General features: G+C 46.8%; 1 protein-coding gene and 2 pseudogenes across 14 annotated transcripts in view; all 3 read left to right on the top strand.

Moving 5' to 3' along the window:
* The window catches only part of NAP1L4 (nucleosome assembly protein 1 like 4), a 1,123,813-nt gene that overhangs the window by 20,105 nt on the left and 1,078,409 nt on the right, over positions 1 to 25,299 (top strand). The gene's annotated exons all lie outside the window — the stretch shown is intronic.
* LOC144825440 (18S ribosomal RNA) lies at positions 11,210 to 12,336 on the top strand (annotated as a pseudogene).
* Positions 24,476 to 25,213, top strand: LOC144825452 (18S ribosomal RNA; annotated as a pseudogene).

Genomic DNA, 25,299 nt, shown 5'->3' with positions numbered 1-25,299 from the left:
GCTTTGTGGTCGCCAGGATAGCTATTTCCACTTCTTGGTGGTTAAAGAAAATGGGACGAGCAGCTACAGTAGCCGACGGGACACCTTTGGTTTCTTCATCATCATCATCTCCGTAAACTTTTTTAAAATGAGACAGCCATTTTTCGTCGGAGATAACGCAGTCCATGGGTTCATTATTATCATCTGAGAATAGTGGCTGTTTGATAATCTCCCAAAATTTTTGGCTGTCCTTCAACACTGCCGCTGAAAGGAGATTTTCCCACATTTCGTTTCTTTATGGCTAGCTTGTAGATTTTCCTTAATCTGGTAATATCATCTTTTACCCTAGGAGTGTTTTTTAGAGCTGCCAGCAGTGATCTGTGAGCATTAGAGCATGCTGAGTCAAACCAGCGCTTGTCTCCTGGGGTTCCTTTTTTTGACTTAACTAAGAGATCTTGTGACACCTGGCCACATATTACCTCGAATGCCTCTACGATTTCTTTGCCTGTCCCACAAGCATGTTTACAGATCTCAACCTTATCCTTAACAAAAAAAAATTCGTAAAATTTTTCAGGGATCACTTTAGCCCATTTCAGCCGCCTATCTTGGTCAGTAGACTTCAGTGGGTGGGCGAGCTTTACTGTTGTTGGGAATGTTCCCATATGGGCTCCCCAAGCCACTTCGAGTACTACCGGGTTATGATCACTGAAGTGTGTTTGTACTGTGCGATAATCCATGACCCGGTTTAAAATACCTTGTGAGACAAAGATGTAGTCTATTATTGTGCCTTGATGGGCACCAATAAAAGTTGGCAGTCTCGAGCCACCATCTGGCTCATGCAGGTCGAAGTTAGCAAGAAGTTCTTCTAGCTCCTCCCCCTCGGTAGAGTGTTCAAAGTGGGGTCCCTCTAGTCCTTCATCCCCATCATCACTACTTCCCCTACAGGCTAAATTACACGGGTGAATATTAAAATCGCCTAATAAAATATACTCTGAGTCGTACATGATATTCTGGCTTACTAATTTTAAAATACTATCTAGGATAGTTACATTACAACCTCCATGATCACTATTCCCTGAATTATAAACATTTATGTATATAGTCCTACTACTGTTGTTAATCGCTCTTTCTACCATTAAGATGTTATGGGAATCGGTGCTAATCTGCCTACAGCTTCCCTTCAAATCTAAAGAAAACAAGAGTACAAGGCCTCCCTTGGCTCTCCCCATACGACTGGGAACTGCTGGTTTGGTAAAGCTAGTAAACCCATCCCACCAAAGGTTGGCGGATGTGTCCCAGGTTTCCTGGAGAGCAATAATATGGTGGCCTAAAACAAAGCTTGACCATGCCTTGTCCTGTCGTTTGGCATTTAAACCCGCTATGTTCCAGCTTATCATCTTGCAAGAATCTGTAGGTTTCTTAGATTCTGGGTGCCGCACCAGTGCCCCTTCAGCTACTCGTACCAATTGGGTCCCCTCAATAATTCCCACTTTCAGAGGGCTCTGTGAATTATCACTAACAAGGCTCTGGTTTGCACTGTGCTCAGGCAAATTTATTGTGGGAAAATAATCACTGTTTAATATAACTTGGCCTTCTTGCACTATCTGATAGCTGGGCTTGCTAAGGTCTAGACCATTAATATGTTGACCACTCTTGGCTGATGGCGCGTTCAAAACATCTTTTGCCAGCTCGGTGTCCTCCATAAGTCAGACGCAGTCATTTAAATTCGATAGAACTCCATACCTATTCCCCATTCCCAATCCCCAGTCAAAAGGGGTAGCTACCTGGCCCCATCCACTGGCTGTCGTATTCCACATGGGTCGCGGGGTATTTGGGCGCATCAAAGGCTGTTCATTTCCCATCCGGGGTATAAACCCATTTCCCTGCCCTCTATGGTCATAACCCGGGGTACCTAGTCCCCATCCATTTATAGTGGGCCCATTTAACATTGGTGTTCTGGCTGGTGGCTCAATCGAATAGTTATATTTTCCCATCCCGCGACTAATCATAGGATACGAACAATCGTTGTGATATCTGGGTCTGATTTCCCCTCCCCAGCTAGTGGCTTTTGTATATCTCCTAGGTCTAGGGATGTTGGGGAAGGTGGCAATCTGGGTCTCACTATAGAATAATTTCAGGGTGAGGGGGATTATAGAACCACTTCTTCGTTGGGGGGGAAAGATGTTAGACAAGATGTTTGGGAGTACATCTGCATTAGCGAAGTTTAATATCACACAATCCCCCTTAAACTTTTTTGGCTTGTTCCCAATCCATGGTACCCTCCTTGTCATAAAAATCTCCCCTGCTAATTGATCAAACCCTTGATATGCCATACGCATATTATTAGTGAGCCAGTGTAAGGCTTTATCCTTTAGACCCTGATTAGATTCTGTTTTATCATGTGATATAACAGGGACATTTGCCAGTACGAGTACTACTGGTGAGGCTTCCATGATAAATTGTGATGAGTCATCCCCTTGTTGTAATGGTGCTGACACGACAGATATTGCTGTGGGGGGATCTCTTACTGCATCCTGATTGGGTACAGATAGTGGTGGTAACTGCCCTAACGGAATAGTCTGTATTTGGCTATCCGTAGGGGTGACCTCCACATCTGTAGCCACCGGTTTTATAACAAGAGCAGCTAGATTCTCCACCTCTTCAGTCAGCTTACATTGTGACCCACCCAACTTTTTAACCTCAGCAGTTAATTTGTCCAGTTTCCCAATCAATGGCTTAATGATAGTTCTGATTTTCGTGTCTATCATATCTTTGAATCCTGTTAAATAGGTCGTCGTCAATGATGCGTCTAGACTCAGCGTCAACATCAAACTCCACGTTTTTTCCTTCGCGCCTGGGTGGTGTGGCCGGCTTTTTCCTTCCTTGCTGTTTCCCCCCACGTTTTGGCTGAGATTTTCTGCAATTTCTCACGGCCCGTTCTACGGGCGGCGGGGGCGATAGAACTTCATCGACCGTATCTATCTGTTGGTCAGAGTCAGACACTACATTTCCTGACAAATCCACTAGCTGGTCTAAGTCCTCATCCTCATTACCAATGTCTTGAGAATTAGAGTCTGGGATATTTATAGAAGGGTTTAGTGACGGTGTGTCTGGCATTAATGTACTTGAGGAAGGACTTGCTGGAAGCAAAGTTGGTGATTGGCTCAAGCCTAGGGATTGCCTTCTTTCGTTGTTAATCTTGCTGACCACTTGTACTAAATAAGAATCTAAAGTGTTAAGTGGCTCAGTGACAGCAGGAACCAGTTTCTTAGGCATATTTACAGTTGGGTTGTAGGAAGCTATCAGGTATCTGAGTGATACTCACAGAGATAGCTCCGAAGATGTTACACAGAGCTAGCAGGACAAAGGGATATAGCAACCATGCGGCTATAGACAGTTTCTGGATCCACTCAAGTACTAAGCCATACGTGAACAATGTCTAAGGTTCAGTAATATGCAATCATACTAATCAACATTGATACACGGTGAAGTACACCATCGGGTACAGTACCTTGGCTGATAGATGGTGGAAATATCAAGGGGGTGGCCTTGCCTGGCCTATTCGTGCCTCTGAGGGCCACAGAGGGCCCGCCCTTTGCCCGGGCTTAGCCCCAGGCGTCCCGCTCGCGTCCCGCGACGCGGAGGGAGCCTCGCTGCTTTAGTAGCGCCTCCGGGCGCGATGTTGCCGGGAACCGGAAGTGGCCCCGAAGCTACCTGGAAACTGTGGTCTCCGGCCGCAGGTTGGTGGAATACGGCGGCAGGGAGACTCACAGCGTTAGCCCCCCCAGGAGCAATAGCCCAGCTCAGCGTGCCTGCAGGTAGGTGTCCGCACCAATCCTTGTGTTCAAATGCCCCCCATACATAATTCTGGCCTACACTATTTGAGAAAACGGTTGAAGATCTATATACCAAATGGGTCTCTCCGCTTTCTGGACGCTTCTCTTCTTTTACTTCCCAAATTTCAGTGAGTTCATCTTGGCAGGAGGTCCTTCTCTGTAGTGGCAGCAAGGTTATGGAATGCATTTCCTATCATATTGGGACAGCCTCCCATTCATCTGCTTTTTAAAAAAGGCTTTGAAAAGGTATAGTTTATAACTATCTCTCAACCGGTAATAGGACATGACTTGAATCATTTGATGCAAGTTTGTGTTTTGTCAGGTTTAGATGTAGATGAGATAGTTGTAGTCTCTCAGCACCAAGACACCTTTCTAGTATTTGCACATGTAGAAAACTGCCCCTTTTTGACATGCATTTCGACTCAAAGCGCACTTAGCCCCTGCTAACCAAGTCCCCTGTGCCAGTGCTCTTTCCCTTCAAACAGTTAAAATGGTCAGTTTTAACCCAATTGGCAAGGACTTTAGCACCCATGTAGGTACCTAGTAAATAGTACCCCTGTACCTAAAGCATGGGTACTAAATAGGATCCCTAAGCGCGGCACCATGTATTACACCACCCTAAGGGATGCACACATAAATTGCATGCAGATTGTCAGTGCAGGCTGCATAAAAAGTGGTGTAAACCATTTTCAAAACAAGACTTCACACTCCCAGTGTGCCATGCCTTTGCACACAGTATATATACTATCCCCAAGTCACCCCTACAGGATGCCTTAGAGCCCTAAGGCAGGATACATCATATTAAATGTGAGGACATATCTGCATGAGCAGACATGCCCCTGTAATATCTGGTTCCATTGCCACAACATTTCAAGTGATCAAGAAGCCTTCTTAAGCATAGGTACTGGCACTGGTCATGACAAGTTACCCAGCTACATAGTGACTTCACTGAAAATAAGGGGGTTTAGTATCAAACACTTCTTAGTAAATCCACACTGACACCAGTCATGAATTTAATATTTCATGCAGCCAGAAGGCACCTTAGAGGTACCATCTGAAATGTACCAGTCATTTGGTGTTCTGGCTGACTGGACTCTTCCAGCCTGCCATCACAGACGATCGTCTGATCCCTTGCTCAGGAGAGCCAAAGCTATTGGATGTCAGTAAAAATACCTCCTCTGGAGGAAGATGATCACACATCCAGCAGGATAGCCAGTGAATTAGCATACCAAGGCCAGAGGCTTCGAAGCCTCTTCCACCTTTGATGTGTGACCCCAGCTTCCTCCAGACCTGGAGAATGCCACCCTCTGCCCTGGGGCCCATTTGGCACCAGAACAGGTGGGAAAATTAGCTAGTCAGTAGGCGTGTTTCACTTTCAGGCTTGGCACACACATAAGGTGGGACACCTAAAGTCGACACTCGGAAATGGTTTCACCACCTTGTTTTTGGTAAAACTAGGAACTCTGTGTCAGGTTTATGCTTGTTCCTCACAGGAAATGGTCATGTAGAGGGTGGAGAGGATGTGGCCTAACAGCCAGAGCTGCTTACTTCGGAGCTTGGGATACAGGATCGAGTCTTGATATCAGCTCAACATCCTTTGGTTCTGGGCAAATCCCTTAATCTCCCAGTGCCTATGGACAGCTCCTGGATACCCTCACAGGAGGTAAGCAACGCTATATAAACCTGCGTTTCATAGTCACTCCAGGGGTAGGTAGCTTATTGACCACTACATTATACTCCCCCTTAAAGCCCCTAAATTCATTATTTAGATGGCCTCCTGACACCAGGAACTCGGATTCATCTGCTTAGTAACAGAAGGACAAAGAGCTAACAATGCAAAAACTGTGGACAGCACAAAAAATCGGCATCCAACCCTGCCTGGCTGCTGCTCTCACAACCGTTGCAAGAAACGAGTCGTCCCCCTGCTGGACCACCTCCCCAAATGCTTGGAGGCCTGTCCAGTACTTTGCCAACCAAGCAGCATCTCCCTTGAGGTGGAGGAGCCATCTCTCTGCATCTGCAGGCACCAACCGCATCTGCCTGGTTCACCGTTTTGCTGCCTATTGGTTCCACTGAGGAGCCCCGTCACTTCACCAAGTTTTGAGACGCTGAGCCTTCCCGGAGCCTTTGTGCAGCAATACTTGGGGTACAGTAGCCCTTGTAAGCACCAAGGCTTGTTGTGTCTAGCCAGACACTACCAACGCCAACCTTACGTCGGGACCTCCAAGGCCTTCAAAGAGAGTGGCCCTGCAGTCTTGTTTTCTCTCCCTCTCACCAAATCCAAGTGAGAGCCTCTGACTCGAGCCCCCCCAGACACCTCTGTACCCGAGCCTCCCTGCCCTCAAAAGCTAAGCCCCCTATTGGGTTCTGCTGGACTGGACCTCCCAGTCCCCACTTGCAGGCTTTCTTTTTGCAGGTACTTCTCTATTGACAATACTATGTAGTACTCGAGGCTACCAATGCGATCAGCCCCTCTACACCCAGACACACCAGGGCAGGTAAAATCGAACTGCTGGTGGTTTCTTGGACGTTGGCCTCTAAGCCCCTTAAGTTCAGGAGAAGTATTTCAATGCGGTGTATGTTTCTCCCATAGGATAACATTACCGTGTTCTAGGCTCATACCTCGAAACTATTATTTGACTGTATTTTTGCTATTACTGTGAAAATCTATAACTCGAAGAACTTTCATGATTCCGATGATTTTGATTCCTAAAATTATATCAAATGTAGTATTTTTCTAAATTGGTCCTGAGTTTCTTCTTGAGTGGGTGTCTCATTTCTTGACTCCGTGTGGGGGCAGCAAATGCTTAACACTACCCTCTTATAGGCCTAAATTGCTGGACCTCACTACCACAAATAGAGCACTTGGGATTATAAATTTAAGCCCTGTAAAGCAATGATGGCCGTCTGTACTTTATGCAGAGTGTGCCCTTACATTGGCACTCCCACATAAAAAGGCAGCTTCCACAAGCACTCTTATAAACTCTCAACATAGAAGAGCATACACCATGGAAGCTACAACTTGATGGAAGACCATCATCAGAAACTGACAGTCTAAAAATGCTGAAGCAAGTGCGTTGCTTAAAAAAATGAAAAAGTATACTGATTAAAAAATATACAACTTTACCATTAGAATGGACTTGACAAATCTCATACATGTTAGATTGCAGCACAAGTGAGAATTTCCAACATAGAAGACTCCTTGGCCAGACTGGTACGTGAGGTCAAAGCAGTGAGGCTAAAAAAGGAAGACCTCGAAGGGCTTTCATGTCGAAATCTCATCCAAATCATGGGGGTGGGAGAGACTGAAACTAAGACCAAGATGAAAAATATTGTATTTGGACCAGAGGCCTTCTCTCTGGCTTTTATTGTGGAGAGAGCACACAGGTCTTTGGCACTCAAACCTCAACGAGGCATGATGCCAAGAGCAGTAACTACATGCAAGCTAAACTTCAGGGAAGAGACATAATTCTTAATCTGGTATAGGGCAAATCCTGACCTTCAGTACAATGGCTTCTCCATTGCGTTCTTGCCTGATTTTACCCCATTGGTACAAGAAGTCAGAAGGTCATTTCTAGCAGTTAAGAAGCTACTGCTCAAGAAGTCTATCAAGTATTCAATGTTCTACCCAGCCGAATTTGGATTGGAGCATGACCGGAGCATGACGGAAAAGTGTAGTTTTTCAGTCGGCCAGAATCAGTGTTGGAGTTCATTGAAATACATCTGAAGCCCAAGAGAGGAATGAGTATCCAGTAACCAGTTGCCCAGCATCCATCAGTGGGGATCGGAGATCTGTTATCGCTGGCTCAAGTGACGATGACTGCGTATCTTATTTCCATTAATAAATGCTCCTGTGTATCGAGACAACTTGAATGTGTTGTAAATGATCCTTTGAATGAGGGTATAAATTTTGGGTATTTATGCAACAGTGTTGTTTCAATAGCTGAATATTCTGCTACAAATAATTTTCGCTATCAGATTTTTCACCTTGGTCTAACAGAGTGGTAGCCCATTTTTGATGCACCAGAATTGTTAAACCGTGTCCTGCCTAAATGCTGTAGATTTGCTGAAATATCAATTTAGTACTGACTATGCAACAAGATAGAAATTCTGATGCGCACAGACTGATCCCGAAAGCTAGCAGTGTGCTGTCATGCAACTGTATAACTTAGTTGATGCATGGATAGCTCTTCACCCTGTAACTTCAGAATATACTTTCTATTTGTCAGTGTATGATACACATTTCCTCATTGATTTATGGCTTGCTTCACAATCCTAATGATGAAAAGTTGAGAAGCCTAGAACATTATCTGATCGCTCCTCAGTGGTGCTCACATTATATAATCTTCCCCCTCCTCAAAGGAATAAATATTGGAGAATAAAGGAAAATGTAGTCGGCAGGATCCGATTTTCCTCGGTGAGATTAGATCTGGCATTCTGGTATATTTCACGCTTCATGAGGGACGTGGAAATGCTGTGTAGGGCACTCCATATTTGTATACTTGAAAGTATCCAGTAGCTGCTATTTAAAGTTTAATCAAGAAAAGAGCAAATGGAATAATTTAATAGGCTCTTATGATTTATTTCACAATTTTTCTAGGTTATTCCGTAAATGCAACAACATTCAATTCAAGTCAAACATGTTCCTGCCGTGTGGCAGGGTGCCCGGGACGGGGTCCGCAGTCCTTGGGGAGGCGTCTCCTGCGCCTCTGGGCTTGGGAGACCCGGCTGGGTCCAGGGGCCCCGTCCGTCCCTGTGTCGGGTGCTCCGGCCCTGGGCCCGTCCCCCTGCCTGCTGCTCCACCAGCGGCCAAGGACAGGGGTCCGTCGGTCCTGTGCAGGCCTCCCCTGCTTGTCAAGGTGTCCCCTGACCCCAGGTAGGAGGGCCCTTTGGGTCCCCCTCACAGCCTCCATGGCTGGACCCAACTGGAGCCCTGGGCCTCCGGTCCCCCATGCCCCTGTGCGCGCTCACTTCTTCGTTGGGACACAGAGTGACCAGATGGCTTCCCTTTCGTGTCCGGCCATCTGATCGCACCTTTCCCCTCGGCCATCTGGTCGCACTGATCCCCCTCGGCCATCTGGTCGCACCCATCCCCTTGACCATCTGGTCGCACCCAATAGTTTTCTATGGGGTGACCAGATGGCCGGGCTTCCCTGGAAGTCCCGATGAGGTGCCATTTGCCTCCCCGATCCCAGCGAGGGCTCCAGGAGGTCGGGTACTTTTGCGCCTTGGCTCCCCTCTGCCACCTCGTATGAACGGATTACAAGAAAGGGGGTAATTTTCCTCCGGATTACTAGGGAGAGGGTCAGTCAGACATCCGTGAGGTCCGGCAATTCTGAAACAGGGGAAAGCAGAACCCGGGCCAGCCTGCCGGGGCACCCAGGGGCCTGGGTACACACCTGCCTCTTGGCCCCTTCCCGATGGTCCTTTTTCTCAGTTTGCTCAGGCAGACCTCCGTGAGGTCCGGCGATGCTGCGACGGGGTAAGGCTGCACCCGGGGCCCAGGTATGCACCTGCCTCTCAGCCCCTTCCTGATGGTCCTTTTTCTCCGAGTGTGCTCAGGCAGACCTCCGTGAGGTCCGGCAATGCTGAGATGGGGGAAGGCAGCACCCGGGCCTGCCTGCCGGGGCCCCCAAGGCCCCGGGTACACACTTGCCTCTCAGCCCCTTCCTGATGGTCCTTTTTCTCCGCGTTTGCTCAGGCAGACCTCTATGAGGTCCGGCAATGCTGAGGCGGGGGAAGGCAGCACCCGGGCCCTGCACCTGCCTCTCAGCCCCTTCCCGATGGTCCTTTTTCTCCTAGTTTGCTCAGGCAGACCTCCGTGAGGTCCGGCAATGCTGAGATGGGGGAAGGCAGCACCCAGGCCTGCCCGCCGGACCCCCATGGGTCCGGGTACGCACCTGCCTCTCAGCCCCTTCCCGATGGTCCTTTTTCTCCGTTTGCTCAGGCAGACCTCCGAGAGGTCCGGCGATGCTAAGACGGGGGAAGGCAGCACCCGGGCCCGCCCGCTGGGGCCCCCAGGGGCACGGGTACGCCGATGGTCCTTTTTCTCCAAGTTTGCTCAGGCAGACCTCCGTGAGGTCCTGCAATGCTGAGACTGGGGAAGGCAGCACCCGGGCCTGCCTCCCGGGGCCCCCAGGGGCCCGTGTATGCACCTGCCTCGAGGCCACTTCCTGATGGTCGTTTTTCTCATTGTTTGCTCGGGCAGACCTCCGTGAGGTCCGACAATGCGGAGACTGGGGAAGGCAGCACCCAGGACCACCCGGTATGCACCTGCCTCAACCCCTTCCGGAGGGTCCTTTTTCTCCGAGTTTGCTCAGGCAGACCTCCGTGAGGTACGGCAATGCTGAGATGGGGGAAGGCAGCACCCGAGCCTGCCCACCGGGGCCCTCAGGGGCCCGAGTAAGCACCTGCCTCTAAGCCCCTTCCCGATGGTCCTTTTTCTCCAAGTTTGCTCAGGCAGATCTCCGTGAGGTCCTGCGATGCTGAGACGGGGGAAGGCAGCACCCGGGCCCGCCTGCTGGGGCCCCCAGGGGCCCGGGTACTCACCTGCCTCTCATCCCCTTCCCGATGGTCCTTTTTCTCTGAGTTTGCTCAGACAGACCTACGTGAGGTCCGGCAATGCTGAGATGGGGAAAGGCAGCACCCGGGCATGCCTGCTGGGGCCCAGGTTCGAATTGGCCTCTCGGCCCCTTCCCGACGGTTCTTTTTCTCCAAGTCTGCTTGCCCTGGGAGCAGGCAGGCATGGGATGCTAAGCCAGAATACCCTCCTGCGCAGGGTGGGCTGCCAGGGGATGCCCCAGCTGTACTCTGATCGATTGGGCACTCTCGGTCCGTTTAGAGATGGACTGCTGGCCAGCCTTGGTTGTTTCGAGCAAAGAGCTTCCACCCTTCATGGACCGTCCAACTCGAGGGCCTGCTGCGTGGTGGGAGGCCCTTTATCCAGCAGAGCGAAGGCCGAGTGGCCCTGGCAGCTTGTCCCCCCCCCCTTCCCCCCTCCCCCCGTGGTCTGACCCGAGCGGAAGGGGTCAGGTGGCACCAGGCCCTTGGATGCTGCTGCTCAGCAGGTCCAAAGACCCTGCATGCCACGCTGTCACCCCTCTCTGCCCAGCACATTTCCACAGCAGCTCGGAACGACTGTTCCGAGGGGTGCCGCCACCGCCATGCTCCGGCACCCCTGAGTCTTCACTCAGGCTGCGCCTCGGCCTGCCTCTCCCTCCTGGGGGAGACGGCTGGGGCTGCCGGTGCCCATGCGACCGCACCTCTCCACACCCCTCCAGCGAGCCCTCCCGCCCGCTTCTTCCCCTGGCAGGCGCCCGAGAGATGGAGGGGTGCGTGATGGTTGCCGGTCGGGGAGATGGGCACGCGGCTCCCACCCCGTCATCAGGTGCGGCCACCTGGTTGATCCTGCCAGTAGCATATGCTTGTCTCAAAGATTAAGCCATGCACGTGTATGTACACACGGCTGGTACAGTGAAACTGCGAATGGCTCATTAAATCACTTATGGTTCCTTTGATCTTTTACTTGGATAACTGTGGTAATTCTAGAGCTAATACATGCCGACGAGCGCTGACTTCCCGTGATGCGTGCATTTATCAGACAAAGACCAATCCGGGCTCTCCCGGCCGCTTTGGTGACTCTAGATAACCTCGGGCTGATCGCATGTCCCCGTGACGGCAACGATACATTCGGATGTCTGCCCGATCAACTTTCGATGGCACTTTGTGCCTACCATGGTGACCATGGTTAACGGGGAATCAGGGTTCGATTCCGGAGAGGGAGCCTGAGAAACGGCTACCACATCCAAGGAAAGCAGCAGACGCGCAAATTACCCACTCCGGACTCTGGGAGGTAGTGACGAATAATAACAATACAGGACTCTTTCAAGGCCCTGTAATTGGAATGAGTTCACTTTAAATCCTTTAACGAGGATCCATTGGAGGGCAAGTCTGGTGCCAGCAGCCGCGATAATTCCAGCTCCAATAGCGTATATTAAAGTTGCTGCAGGTAAAAAGCTCGTAGTTGGATCTTGGGATCGAGCTGGCGGTCCGCCGCGAGGCGAGCTACCGCCTGTCCCAGCCCCTGCCTCTTGGCGCCCCCTTGATGCTCTTGACTGAGTGTCCTGGGGTCTGAAGCGTTTACTTTGAAAAAATTAGAGTGTTCAAAGCAGGCCGGTCGCCTGAATACTTCGGCTAGCAATAATGGAATAGGACTCAGGTTCTGTTTTGTTGGTTTTCGGAACTGGGGCCATGATTAAGAGAGACGGCCGGGGACATTCGTATTTTGCCGCTAGAGGTGAAATTCTTGGACCGGCGCAAGACGAACCAAAGCAAAAGCATTTGCCAAGAATGTTTTCATTAATCAAGAACGAAAGTCGGAGGTTCAAAAACGATCAGATACCGCCGTAGTTCCGACCATAAACGATGCGGACTAGCGTTCCGGCGGCATTATTCCCATGACCCGCCGAGCAGCTTCCGGGAAACCAAAGTCTTTGGATTCCGGGGTGAGTATGTGTCATGATTTGGTATGGCTGGAGAATTGGGACTACTATTCCCAGAATGCCTGGTGCTAGGTGTGTCCCTTTTCTGTTTTCTTCTTTTTGCTTTTAGCCCTTCCTTTTCCTGTGTTCAGGTGCTTGGCACCTGTTTTCGTAGTGAGAGTCTCGGTCCGGAGGAAGAACATTCGTATTTGTAAAGCTGAGAGAACAGAAACGCGGTTTCTCTCTTTTGAGTGGCAGCGCATGACGCGCTGGATCTTTGCCACGAAGAATCCGCTGTTTCTCTTGCTAGAGCGGCAGCGCTAGATGCGTTGGAACTGAAGACGCCAAGATTGACTTCGCGTGTGCGAGCGCGGTCGGGTAAAGGCATTGCGCTTTTCATAAAGCGTGAAAGGAACGCTTGCACTTGTGGAAATACTGTCGCGTGGACTTGTTTAAGTCGTGCAGAAATTCCCAAGACTTTGTAGTTAGTTATAGCGCATGCCGCGCTGGATTAGTTAGGTTCATCTCGTGAGGATAACGAGTGTGTGGCGGTTACATTGGAGACTGCATCAGCGGACCTAACAATACTAGAGACTCTCACTGGTTAAGATAAGTAGAGTGCGCTGAATGTGCTTAGAGTATACGCTCTCTGTTCCAAAGAGAGTGGTATACGCTGTCATGATTGCTTTTTCTTTTCTTTACTTTATTTTTCCATTTTTGTGCCATTTTGAGTACAGCCATTTGCAGCAGTGATTATTGTAAGTGTAGTTCTCTTTCACACACTGCATTACAATGACTTGTTAACTGTTGGGTGGTGTGTGGTGACGTGTGCTTTGTTTCAATGCAGGGTCTCTGATCAGGAAGAGAAAACGCGACCATCTGGGTCTATCAAGACTTGCTGATTTGCACTGCTGCATCGTTATATTTTATTTATCCACTTTTCCCCTTCCCCTTGTGTGATGCCCGTGGTGGAGTTGTGATACATCACTCCTGCGGTGTATTGCACATAGGGGTGGTCGGAATTAAGCATCACCATCGCTCCCGCTGTATCCTGCTATGAAAGGTTAGTTCACTCGTGTGTCAGTTATGTAAGAGCAGAGAGGCGCACTCAGTGAAGTCAATAGTATATGAGAGTCCAAAAAGAATTGTAGATCTTCAGTTCTTATTTGTAAAAGTTTTCTTTATTTTCGTGTACAGCGGCACAGCCAACGCGTTTCATTCCCATTCGTGCCTTGGGAATTTCATCAGGGCTGCAAAAATACATTGACATATATAAGTATTTGTCCAATATAAAAAAAAAAAAAAAGACATTTGCCCAAAGGGGGCACCAGTCCGAGCCAAATTGCATAAACGTGCGCACCCATAGATCCAAATTTGTTGACCAAGTTAAAAAACTGCTAAGTGTCAATTTTGAATTTAAAAATACCTAGTGAAAGCATATACCCCCTCACCGGTACTATGCAATCACCGGGCCAGTACAAGTCAAAATGCTTGATCCTGATTAAAAACGCCACACCATGCCTATTGGAGAAAATAGGCACCCGAAGTGTGCAAGTTTTCGAGCCATGCGGACCATCGGAAAAGAGAGATAGAAAGAACGGTTGTGGTTTAGATATCCTTATTCCCAGTATGAAAGATAAATAAAGGTCAAAGTGAAAGAATGTGAACCGACTGTCCTGTACTCAAGCTAAGAATCCCCGAAAAAGTTTTTGTGCAGTGAAGACCAAGGAAAAAGGAGGGGTCCCTTGTGAAGAGGTCCAGAGTGAGACGCATGAAAAAATATTTGAGAGAATATTACTGCTCACCATATATACAGACAATCTAGTCTATGCGGTGTCTCTCGACGTAGTACTTCTTAGAAAGCCGTTTAGAAGACAGTCATGGTAGGTCACTTTGTGTACCTATAATAAGAATGTTGTACAAAAGCGCATGAGGACAATATCATTTGCGGATTTGATTTCTCTTGCGGGAACATTGAGTTCCTGTTCATCTAAGATTCTGAACTTGTTTTTTATAAAAGAAACACCTTTATTGGTATAAGTGATAGGGGGTGGCCAAAGATGGTGTTTAAACTGATCCCTTTTGGATCATTATATCATAAAATGAGGGGATATAATACCTGCAAAATACTCCGTGTTAGGTTCCAAGTGGAATGAAGATCCAGGTCCCCCCGAAATGTCAGATTACTGTTGCTATGGCAAGTCAGTGAGGGTAGAGGTTCCGGACCCCTATACGTGAGAGGTTAGAAGGATATGTAGAAGTTAGTCCCGTATATATATATATATATTAAAAGATACATCCTTGGAATCATAGTCCTACATGTGAGAGGAGATAATGATTACATTTATATAGGTGTCATGGACCAACATGCATCTCTTGGTCCCATTTGATGTCCCTATTCATGATAGCCAGTATTAAGCCCCCTAATATTAATTATTTCAAGTAATGTGATCTCAGCATGGTTTTTGGAGAGCATTTAAATAACTGCGCTTTTTTGTTAAGCAGCATGTGAGTCTCACAGGTCGGAGCAATATCGCTTTGTTATACATCAAACATCCCTGTCAAATGGACATAAGGCAATAAAAATGGTATTTACAAAGAGAGTAGTGTCAGAAGGAGTCTTCTAACAACACCTCGAAAAACTATAAAATTAATAGCTTTATTAATTGTAACACGACTCACGTGATCTACGTCTTAGGATGTAGTTGTAACATCATTTATGTGGGGAGCACCATCCGCCCTCTAAAATTAAGAATCCAAGAGCATAGAAGGGCAATCATCAACAAAGACAACCGCTATCCAGTTAGCTCTCACTATATTGAGAAACATCCAAATGATACCTCATTTTGGTTCCATGGAATCGATCACATACCATTGGACAAAAGAGGGGGTGACCGGGAGCTAGCTGTTAGACAGAGGGAAGCCAAATGGATTTGCCGTTTGCGTGCGACACAAAGGGGACACAATACAGATAAAGAACTTCACTACTTTCTGATGTAACCTCTCCCCCAGCACAATAGGATTCCCATTTTCTATATCTGTAATTCCAATTAGGAGCTTTGCTTCCCTCAATACATAGGTCATGTTAATGTAACCAGGCTGAACTAATGGAAGGATATTATGTCGCTTTGTAAGAAACAAACTGATATAACATCTTTCCTTCCATGTCTTTTCTTTTTCTTTTATTAAAATTTTTTCACAGGCATATCCTCTATTCTCTCTTTTGAATTTATAATCTTTTGCTCAAAAATATGTTATTTTTCATACATATTGTAAATTTTTTTTTCTTCCTAGTACTTTCATAATGCTGTATAATATTGCCTCATGTTGTAACCCCCTTTTCTCTCCCTCTAAACTGTAGTGCCTGTATAGCTACTCTTAGAACACTTTATAACTTTTCTAAGACACACCTGACCGCCTATTACGGAGTTTTTCTCATGTGGTAACTTTTTCCCACTGGACTCTTCATGAGGGATCCTTTCTCTTTCTGATACCTGACAATTTGTAACTTCTTTAAGACACACCTGACCGCCTATTGCGGGGTTTTCTAAATGTGGTAACTTTACTGCCTAGTACTTTCATAATGCTGTATAATATTGCCTCATGTTATAACCCTCCTTTTTTTCTCCCTCTAAACTGCAGTGCCTGTATAACCACTCTTAGAACACTTTTTAACTTTTCTATGACACACCTGACCGCCTATTACGGAGTTTTTCTTATGTGGTAACTTTTTCCCACTGGACTCTTCATGAGGGATCCTTTCTCTTTCTGATACCTGACAATTTGTAACTTCTTTAAGACACACCTGACCGCCTATTGCGGAGTTTTCTAATGTGGTAACTTTTCCCCACTGGACTCTTCATGAGGGATACTCTATCACTCTGATACCTTGCATGTTTATGATATTACATTACACCCATCTCATTTGGGAACCAACATCCTCTGTTCACACCGTAGTTTGGTGATATCACTGTTGGATGCGCCTCCCCTGTCTCTCATTTCTTGATCATATATGTTACTAGGTATTGACCTCCGAAATTGCGCCATTTAAAAAGGTATTATATTGGTATAGAGCGTAAATTGGTCGCTCTCTGAACATGGAAACATGGATGCCCTTCGAACCTTCGAGTCCTGGCAAACATCATGGACCGCAATCCGGTCGCTTTCAGAATTCAGAAAAGTGGATGCACTCTAAACTTTCCAGCCTTAGCAAACAGCATGAATCATGTTTTAGTAAACAATAATGCCCTGGTGTTGGCACATACCGCTTAAATATGGCAACTACTATGAGCCTACCAATGGAACTACATTAAAGAAAATAGCACTGACTCTTATAGTTAAAATTGTCCACTTAAACGACTGAATCTTAACCATGCTTTACTCTTTAGACTATTTACTATTTTGACATTACATGCCTCTCAGGTCTACTCACTGTACTTAAAAAGTACCAATCGAAGATAATTTGCATTTGTCTGGCTGACTGATCTGTTTGAGCGAACGGCCTCCAATCATGTATTACTTTGACTGTCAATTATTAATATGACATCAAGCACTGTCCAAACCGATTCAAATCGTCATAATAGTATGAGCGGAAAAGAGCATAGTTTTCTATGTCTGCTCGATTTCTTAAAGCGACTAAATCTATACCACGGAACATTCCGATTATTCTGGCAAGTATGCTTCGCTATTATACTAAATCGCAATGTAAATCGTCTTGCCGGCAACACTCTAAGATGGCCGCCACATTAGGACAGATATCCAGTTATCCACGACAAGGGCTGATCCCGACGTCACGTGACCATCTCTGAGTGATGACGCATTTTGCTTCAAAACACGGCGCGCGATGAATGTCCGGTGCGTCCAGTATTCCGGGAGGAGGAGCAGCGGAGAACGGGGGCCATACCTACGGTAAGCGAGAGTTCCTGGGATTGTTGGACTAAACTAAATGGGCATCCGAGGGCATCCTCAGATAAGGCGTTATAACCAGGCATTGTGCATTACTTACAGGCACCGTCGCGTCACTACGCCTCTGCAGTTTCATATTGAAATCGGACATTGTTCTGAGCGTTTTGGACTCCTGTTACCCTCCGGAGTTCCCCCAAGGTACGCCCTCTACGCTAAAGGGTTATGATAGCCTGCTGGGGGAAACAGTACACGGGGGCGGGACCAGGAGCTTACCTGTAAAGATTTAACTTAGATGTGGTTCTTGTTAGAAGACTCCTTCTGACACTACTCTCTTTGTAAATACCATTTTTATTGCCTTATGTCCATTTGACAGGGATGTTTGATGTATAACAAAGCGATATTGCTCCGACCTGTGAGACTCACATGCTGCTTAACAAAAAAGCGCAGTTATTTAAATGCTCTCCAAAAACCATGCTGAGATCACATTACTTGAAATAATTAATATTAGGGGGCTTAATACTGGCTATCATGAATAGGGACATCAAATGGGACCAAGAGATGCATGTTGGTCCATGACACCTATATAAATGTAATCATTATCTCCTCTCACATGTAGGACTATGATTCCAAGGATGTATCTTTTAATATATATATATATATACGGGACTAACTTCTACATATCCTTCTAACCTCTCACGTATAGGGGTCCGGAACCTCTACCCTCACTGACTTGCCATAGCAACAGTAATCTGACATTTCGGGGGGACCTGGATCTTCATTCCACTTGGAACCTAACACGGAGTATTTTGCAGGTATTATATCCCCTCATTTTATGATATAATGATCCAAAAGGGATCAGTTTAAACACCATCTTTGGCCACCCCCTATCACTTATACCAATAAAGGTGTTTCTTTTATAAAAAACAAGTTCAGAATCTTAGATGAACAGGAACTCAATGTTCCCGCAAGAGAAATCAAATCCGCAAATGATATTGTCCTCATGCGCTTTTGTACAACATTCTTATTATAGGTACACAAAGTGACCTACCATGACTGTCTTCTAAACGGCTTTCTAAGAAGTACTACGTCGAGAGACACCGCATAGACTAGATTGTCTGTATATATGGTGAGCAGTAATATTCTCTCAAATATTTTTTCATGCGTCTCACTCTGGACCTCTTCACAAGGGACCCCTCCTTTTTCCTTGGTCTTCACTGCACAAAAACTTTTTCGGGGATTCTTAGCTTGAGTACAGGACAGTCGGTTCACATTCTTTCACTTTGACCTTTATTTATCTTTCATACTGGGAATAAGGATATCTAAACCACAACCGTTCTTTCTATCTCTCTTTTCCGATGGTCCGCATGGCTCGAAAACTTGCACACTTCGGGTGCCTATTTTCTCCAATAGGCATGGTGTGGCGTTTTTAATCAGGATCAAGCATTTTGACTTGTACTGGCCCGGTGATTGCATAGTACCGGTGAGGGGGTATATGCTTTCACTAGGTATTTTTAAATTCAAAATTGACACTTAGCAGTTTTTTAACTTGGTCAACAAATTTGGATCTATGGGTGCGCACGTTTATGCAATTTGGCTCGGACTGGTGCCCCCTTTGGGCAAATGTCTTTTTTTTTTTTTTTATATTGGACAAATACTTATATATGTCAATGTATTTTTGCAGCCCTGATGAAATTCCCAAGGCACGAATGGGAATGAAACGCGTTGGCTGTGCCGCTGTACACGAAAATAAAGAAAACTTTTACAAATAAGAACTGAAGATCTACAATTCTTTTTGGACTCTCATATACTATTGACTTCACTGAGTGCGCCTCTCTGCTCTTACATAACTATTGGTCTGATCTACATCCTTGGCAGCGGATGGTGAGAGTAGCCGCACCGCCTAATAATTTTGAAACAGACAAAGTGGATGTGCGAAACCTTGGTCAGCTGCTGGTTGCTTTTGTTCACTCGTGTTTCAATTCATGACAGAGTGACAAGCCCACGAATTGAATACAGCCTGAGCGATGGATTCTAACGCTATTGCGACTTCGGTGTTGGAAACTTTGTCTGCCTTACGAATGGAGGTAGAAGCATTGAGAGGAGAGAATGCTGCTATGCGTTCTGAGATGGTTACAGTACGAAGAGAAATGGCAGGTTTTTCAAAGGGTGGTCCTGTTGGTGCACAGGGAGGACATTACATTAGGGGAAGTACGTTGCCTCCTCCGGTTGCTAGGGAAGCATCGCAAGGGCAGGGTGGCGGTGCTAGTTCCTCCACTATACAGGTTATACAGCCCCTTCAACTTCCTCTTTCACCTCCAGAAAGGTTTTTTGGGGATCCAAAAAGGTTCAATGTCTTTCTGGGGCAGTGTCGTTTGCACTTTATGTGTAAACCGGCAGTTTTCCCTGATGATAAGTCCAAGATAGCGTTTGTAATGTCGTATTTGGGTGGCAATGCGGCTACATGGTCTTTTCCGTTGGTTGAAAGGAACGACCCTATTCTTGTTGACTTTACAAAATTTTGTGATGAAATGAGGAAGTTATTTGATAGGAAGGCTTATTCTCTGTCTCTGGATAGGGAACTAATTACATTGAAACAGGGCACACGAGATTTACTGCCTTATATAACCGAATTCAATAGACTAGTAGTGGAAACAGAGTGGCCACAAGAAAAACGCATCTCCTTATTCTATCAAGGGCTGCGTAGTGATCTGAAGGATGTCCTTGCATCAGTAGTTCCTTTACCTGTCACTTGTGAGGGGCTTATTGATTTAACAGTGCAGTTAGACCATCGGTTGCAGGAGAGAAAGGAAGATAAGCAACGTGGTGAATTTAAAATCCCCTACATCAGGCCCAGAGTGTTGGCAGAAGGCAATTCATCTAATATGACTGGAAATGACTCAAGACAAGCAGGGGGCCTTAGAGGGCCTATCAGTGCAGAAGAGCGACAAAGGCGAAGACAACTGAAGTTGTGTATGTATTGTGGGAAGGCTGGCCATTTCATACAGAACTGTTCCATGAGAAACCAGACCCCCTATAAGGAAAGGCCAGTTGTGAAAAAAGTGCCTGTGGTGGAGTGGGCTGAAGAGCCGGCGGAAAACTGAATACCTCAAGCATGAAGGAGACGCCTTGTTTGAGGTCAGAGAAAAATGATGTCTCTTCCTTTCTCATCAATACGATCCAAAATACTGTAGCCCACATTAATGTATGTGTTACGTTGGAGGTGGCTGATGGAAAATATGAACTGGTACACGCCTTGCTTGATTGTGGAGCCACAGGGAATTTCATAGATCAAACATATGCTCATGAGTTGGGTATACTTTGTATTCGAAAACTAAAACCGGAACCTGTTAAAGCAGTTGATGGAACGGCACTGACATCTGGACCCGTGTGCTATCATACGTACCCTCTCATGATGAAAATGGGAACAACGCATATTGAAAAGATTCAATTCGATCTTATTGATGCGCCAAATTTTAAGTTGATATTGGGAATGCCCTGGCTTACCACGCATGATCCTCACGTCCAGTGGGCCGCTAGAACGATCAATATGAACTCAGTATTTTGTGCTGAGCACTGTACAAGAGCACATTACGCATCAGACATCTTTAAGGAGGATAACCCGGCTGTGTTATTGGCTTCTGGGTGTAGTGTCCAGTCCGTATGTCTTGTATCTACTTTACCTGAAGAATACGTGGACTACCAGGATGTGTTCTGCGAGAAGGAAGCAAGTAGACTACCTCCCCATAGGGAGTATGATTGTGTAATTGAGTTGGAACCCGGCGCAAGTATACCGTGCAGTAGGATATATGCACTCACGGAGCCCGAAAATACTTATTTGCAATCTTATCTAAAGAAAATGTTGGCTGCTGGTTTTATTCGCCCATCTACCTCACCTGCCTCTTCGCCGCTTTTTTTCATTTCGAAAAAGGAAGGCGGTTTGCGGGCATGTATTGATTATAGGGCAATTAACAGGATCACAAAAAAGAATAGGTATCCCTTGCCTTTGATACCGGTGCTTATGGACCAGCTGAAGGGAGCCACGGTGTTCACTAAACTGGATCTTCGGGGTGCATACCACTTGGTGAGAGTGAAGCGGGGCGACGAGTGGAAGACTGCATTCCGAACAAAATACGGCCTATATGAATATTGTGTGATGCCCTTCGGCCTCTGCAATGCCCCTGCCGCCTTCCAGTTTTTTATGGATGAGGTTTTAAGAGGGTTGTTGGACGTATCATGTATGGTCTATATCGATGATATTTTAATATATTCCAAGACGATTGACCAACATGTCCAGCATGTGGAGGCAGTGTTGCAAAGATTGCAATCAAATACATTATTCGTGAAATTGGAGAAATGTGTTGGAAACGGACGCATCCTACTATGCGTTAGGGGGCGTTCTGTCTCAGAGACATCCTGAATCCGGGCAGATCCATCCTGTTGCTTTCTTTTCCAAAAAGCTGACTCCGTCTGAAATAAATTACAGCATCACGGATAAAGAGCTGCTGGCCATCAAAAGAGCCTGTGAAGAGTGGAGACATCACTTAATGGGGGCCAGGCATACGGTGGAAATATTTACGGATCATCGTAATCTTCTCTTTCTAAAAAGTGCCAAGGCGTTGACACCTCGCCAACTCAGATGGTCTTTATTTTTTGCGGATTTCGATTTTATTATTAAGTATCGTCCAGGTCCTCAGAATGGTAAGGCTGATGCTTTGTCAAGACCAGCAAATCCTGCAGTTGGTTGTTGTCCGGATGAAAAGGTGGAACCGCCACCCATTCTTCGCAATGCCCTGTATCAGGAGGGGTTGACAGCGGTTATTACATCTGTGAGTTTTCTGGATGACGTGAGGAGCCAATGTGATATACCAGATACACAGGCTTGGGTGGATGTAGATCCGGTGCATCGAGGTATGAAGGATGGACTGCTGCTGCAAGATAATAAACTGTATGTTCCTGAGGGACCTTTGCGGTTACAAGCTTTGCAATGGATTCATGATTCTTCCTTAGGGGGGCATTTAGGACAACAGAAAACTTTATTGACCATGTCTCGCTCTTTTTGGTGGAACTCGATCAGAAAAGACACTTTGGAGTATGTTTCTAAATGCGCTATCTGTGCCCAAGCTAAGTCAAGTCATCAGTCTCCAAGTGGTCTGTTGCGTCCAATACCAGTACCTCCTTCTCCGTGGCATACGGTTTCTATGGATTTCATTGTTGAAATGCCCTCTTCCCATGGAAACACTGCTATTTTGGTCATTGTCGATCACTTGTCCAAAATGGGACATTTTGTTGCCTTGCCTTCATTGCCTACATCCGGGGAATTGGCCATGTCATTTCTGCAACATGTCGTGAGACTACACGGTCTTCCATCTGTTTTGATAACTGATCGGGGAACGCAATTTACATCACGTTTTTGGAAGGAGTTGTGTACCAGTATAAACATTGATGCCCGTCTGTCTTCGAGTTACCATCCTCAGACAGATGGTAAGACGGAGAGGTTAAATCAAACCCTTGAACAATATCTTAGGTGTTTCTCTCTCCAACATTGTTCTGAATGGAGTACCCTTCTATGGACTGCCGAATTCGCCTATAATAATGCCACACACTCTTCATTGGGGTGCTCACCTTTCTTTTGTTTGTTGGGTTTTCATCCCAATATGTTGCCTTTTGCCCATCCTGTCACTTCCTCACATCCTTCTATCCAGAGTCATCATGCCAATTTAAGAACAGTGTTGAGGGAGGTTAAGACACATTTGGGGGAAGCAAGGGAGAGGGACAAGCGTTATGCTGACGCAAAGAGACGAGAGGAGCCTTCCTATCAAAATGGGGATTTGGTGTGGTTGAGCACGAGGCATTTGAAGTTTAAGGGGAATACCCGATTGCAGCCGAAGTTTGTGGGTCCGTATGTTGTTCATAGTGTGATCAATCCTGTGGCTGTTAGGCTTGTCCTTCCTCCCAAGTGGCACATACATCCGGTATTCCATGTTTCCCTATTGAAGCCATGTGCTCCTGGTGTTCGCCTGCCCGTGAAACCTTGTCCTTTGGATGTGGAGGGTGATTTGGAGTATGAAGTGAGGGCGATTCTCGATTCAAAGAGAGTTCGGGGCCGAGTGATGTATTTGATTGATTGGAAGGGGTATGGGCCTGAAGATCGCTCTTGGGTACCCCGGTCTAATTTGCATTGTCCTGTCCTTTTGCGGCGTTTCCATGTTCGCTTTCCTGGAAAGCCTGGTGGACCGCCGGGACGTCGGTCATTGTGAGGGGGTTCTGTCATGATTTGGTATGGCTGGAGAATTGGGACTACTATTCCCAGAATGCCTGGTGCTAGGTGTGTCCCTTTTCTGTTTTCTTCTTTTTGCTTTTAGCCCTTCCTTTTCCTGTGTTCAGGTGCTTGGCACCTGTTTTCGTAGTGAGAGTCTCGGTCCGGAGGAAGAACATTCGTATTTGTAAAGCTGAGAGAACAGAAACGCGGTTTCTCTCTTTTGAGTGGCAGCGCATGACGCGCTGGATCTTTGCCACGAAGAATCCGCTGTTTCTCTTGCTAGAGCGGCAGCGCTAGATGCGTTGGAACTGAAGACGCCAAGATTGACTTCGCGTGTGCGAGCGCGGTCGGGTAAAGGCATTGCGCTTTTCATAAAGCGTGAAAGGAACGCTTGCACTTGTGGAAATACTGTCGCGTGGACTTGTTTAAGTCGTGCAGAAATTCCCAAGACTTTGTAGTTAGTTATAGCGCATGCCGCGCTGGATTAGTTAGGTTCATCTCGTGAGGATAACGAGTGTGTGGCGGTTACATTGGAGACTGCATCAGCGGACCTAACAATACTAGAGACTCTCACTGGTTAAGATAAGTAGAGTGCGCTGAATGTGCTTAGAGTATACGCTCTCTGTTCCAAAGAGAGTGGTATACGCTGTCATGATTGCTTTTTCTTTTCTTTACTTTATTTTTCCATTTTTGTGCCATTTTGAGTACAGCCATTTGCAGCAGTGATTATTGTAAGTGTAGTTCTCTTTCACACACTGCATTACAATGACTTGTTAACTGTTGGGTGGTGTGTGGTGACGTGTGCTTTGTTTCAATGCAGGGTCTCTGATCAGGAAGAGAAAACGCGACCATCTGGGTCTATCAAGACTTGCTGATTTGCACTGCTGCTTATATTTTATTTATCCACTTTTCCCCTTCCCCTTGTGTGATGCCCGTGGTGGAGTTGTGATACATCACTCCTGCGGTGTATTGCACATAGGGGTGGTCGGAATTAAGCATCACCATCGCTCCCGCTGTATCCTGCTATGAAAGGTTAGTTCACTCGTGTTTCAATTCATGACAGTATGGTTGCAAAGCTGAATCTTAAAGGAATTGATGGAAGGGCACCACGAGGAGTGAAGCCTGCAGCCTAATTTGAATCCACACGGGAAACCTCACCCGGCCTGGATACGGAAAGGATTGACAGATTGATAGCTCTTTCTCGATTCTGTGGGTGGTGGCGCATGGCCGTTCTTAGTTGGTGGAGCGATTTGTCTGGTTAATTCCTATAACGAACCAGACTTCTCCATGCTAACTAGTTACACGAGCCCCAGCAGTCGGCGTCCAACTTCTTGGAGGGACAAGTGGCGTTCAGCCACACGAGATCGAGCAATAACAGGTCTGTGATGCCCTTAGATGTCCGGGGCGGCACGCGCGCTACACTGAACGGATCAGCGTGTCTACGCTTTCCCGACAGGTGCGGGTAACCCGCTGAACCCCGTTCATGATAGGGATTCTGGATTGCAATTATTTCCCATGAACGAGGAATTCCCAGTAAGTGCGGGTCATAAGCTCGCGTTGATTAAGTCCCTGCCCTTTGTACACACCGACCGTCGCTACTACCGATTGGATGGTTTAGTGAGGTGCTCGGATCGGCCCCGCAGGGGTCGGCAACGGCCCTGGCAGAGCGCCGAGAAGACGATCAAACTTGACTATCTAGAGGAAGTAAAAGTCGTAACAAGGTTTCCGTAGGTGAACCTGCGGAAGGATCATTAACGGCGGAGCGGCCCGAGCAACCAACGGCGCCAGCCTGAAGCCCTCGGCCGCCTCCTGAAAGTACACCCCGTAGGCGCAGGGCCCT

The sequence above is a fragment of the Lissotriton helveticus genome, chromosome 3_1 (genome assembly GCF_964261635.1).
Source record: "Lissotriton helveticus chromosome 3_1, aLisHel1.1, whole genome shotgun sequence".
Classification (NCBI taxonomy): Eukaryota; Metazoa; Chordata; class Amphibia; order Caudata; family Salamandridae; genus Lissotriton; species Lissotriton helveticus.
This window is presented reverse-complemented; position numbering and strand designations above follow the sequence as displayed.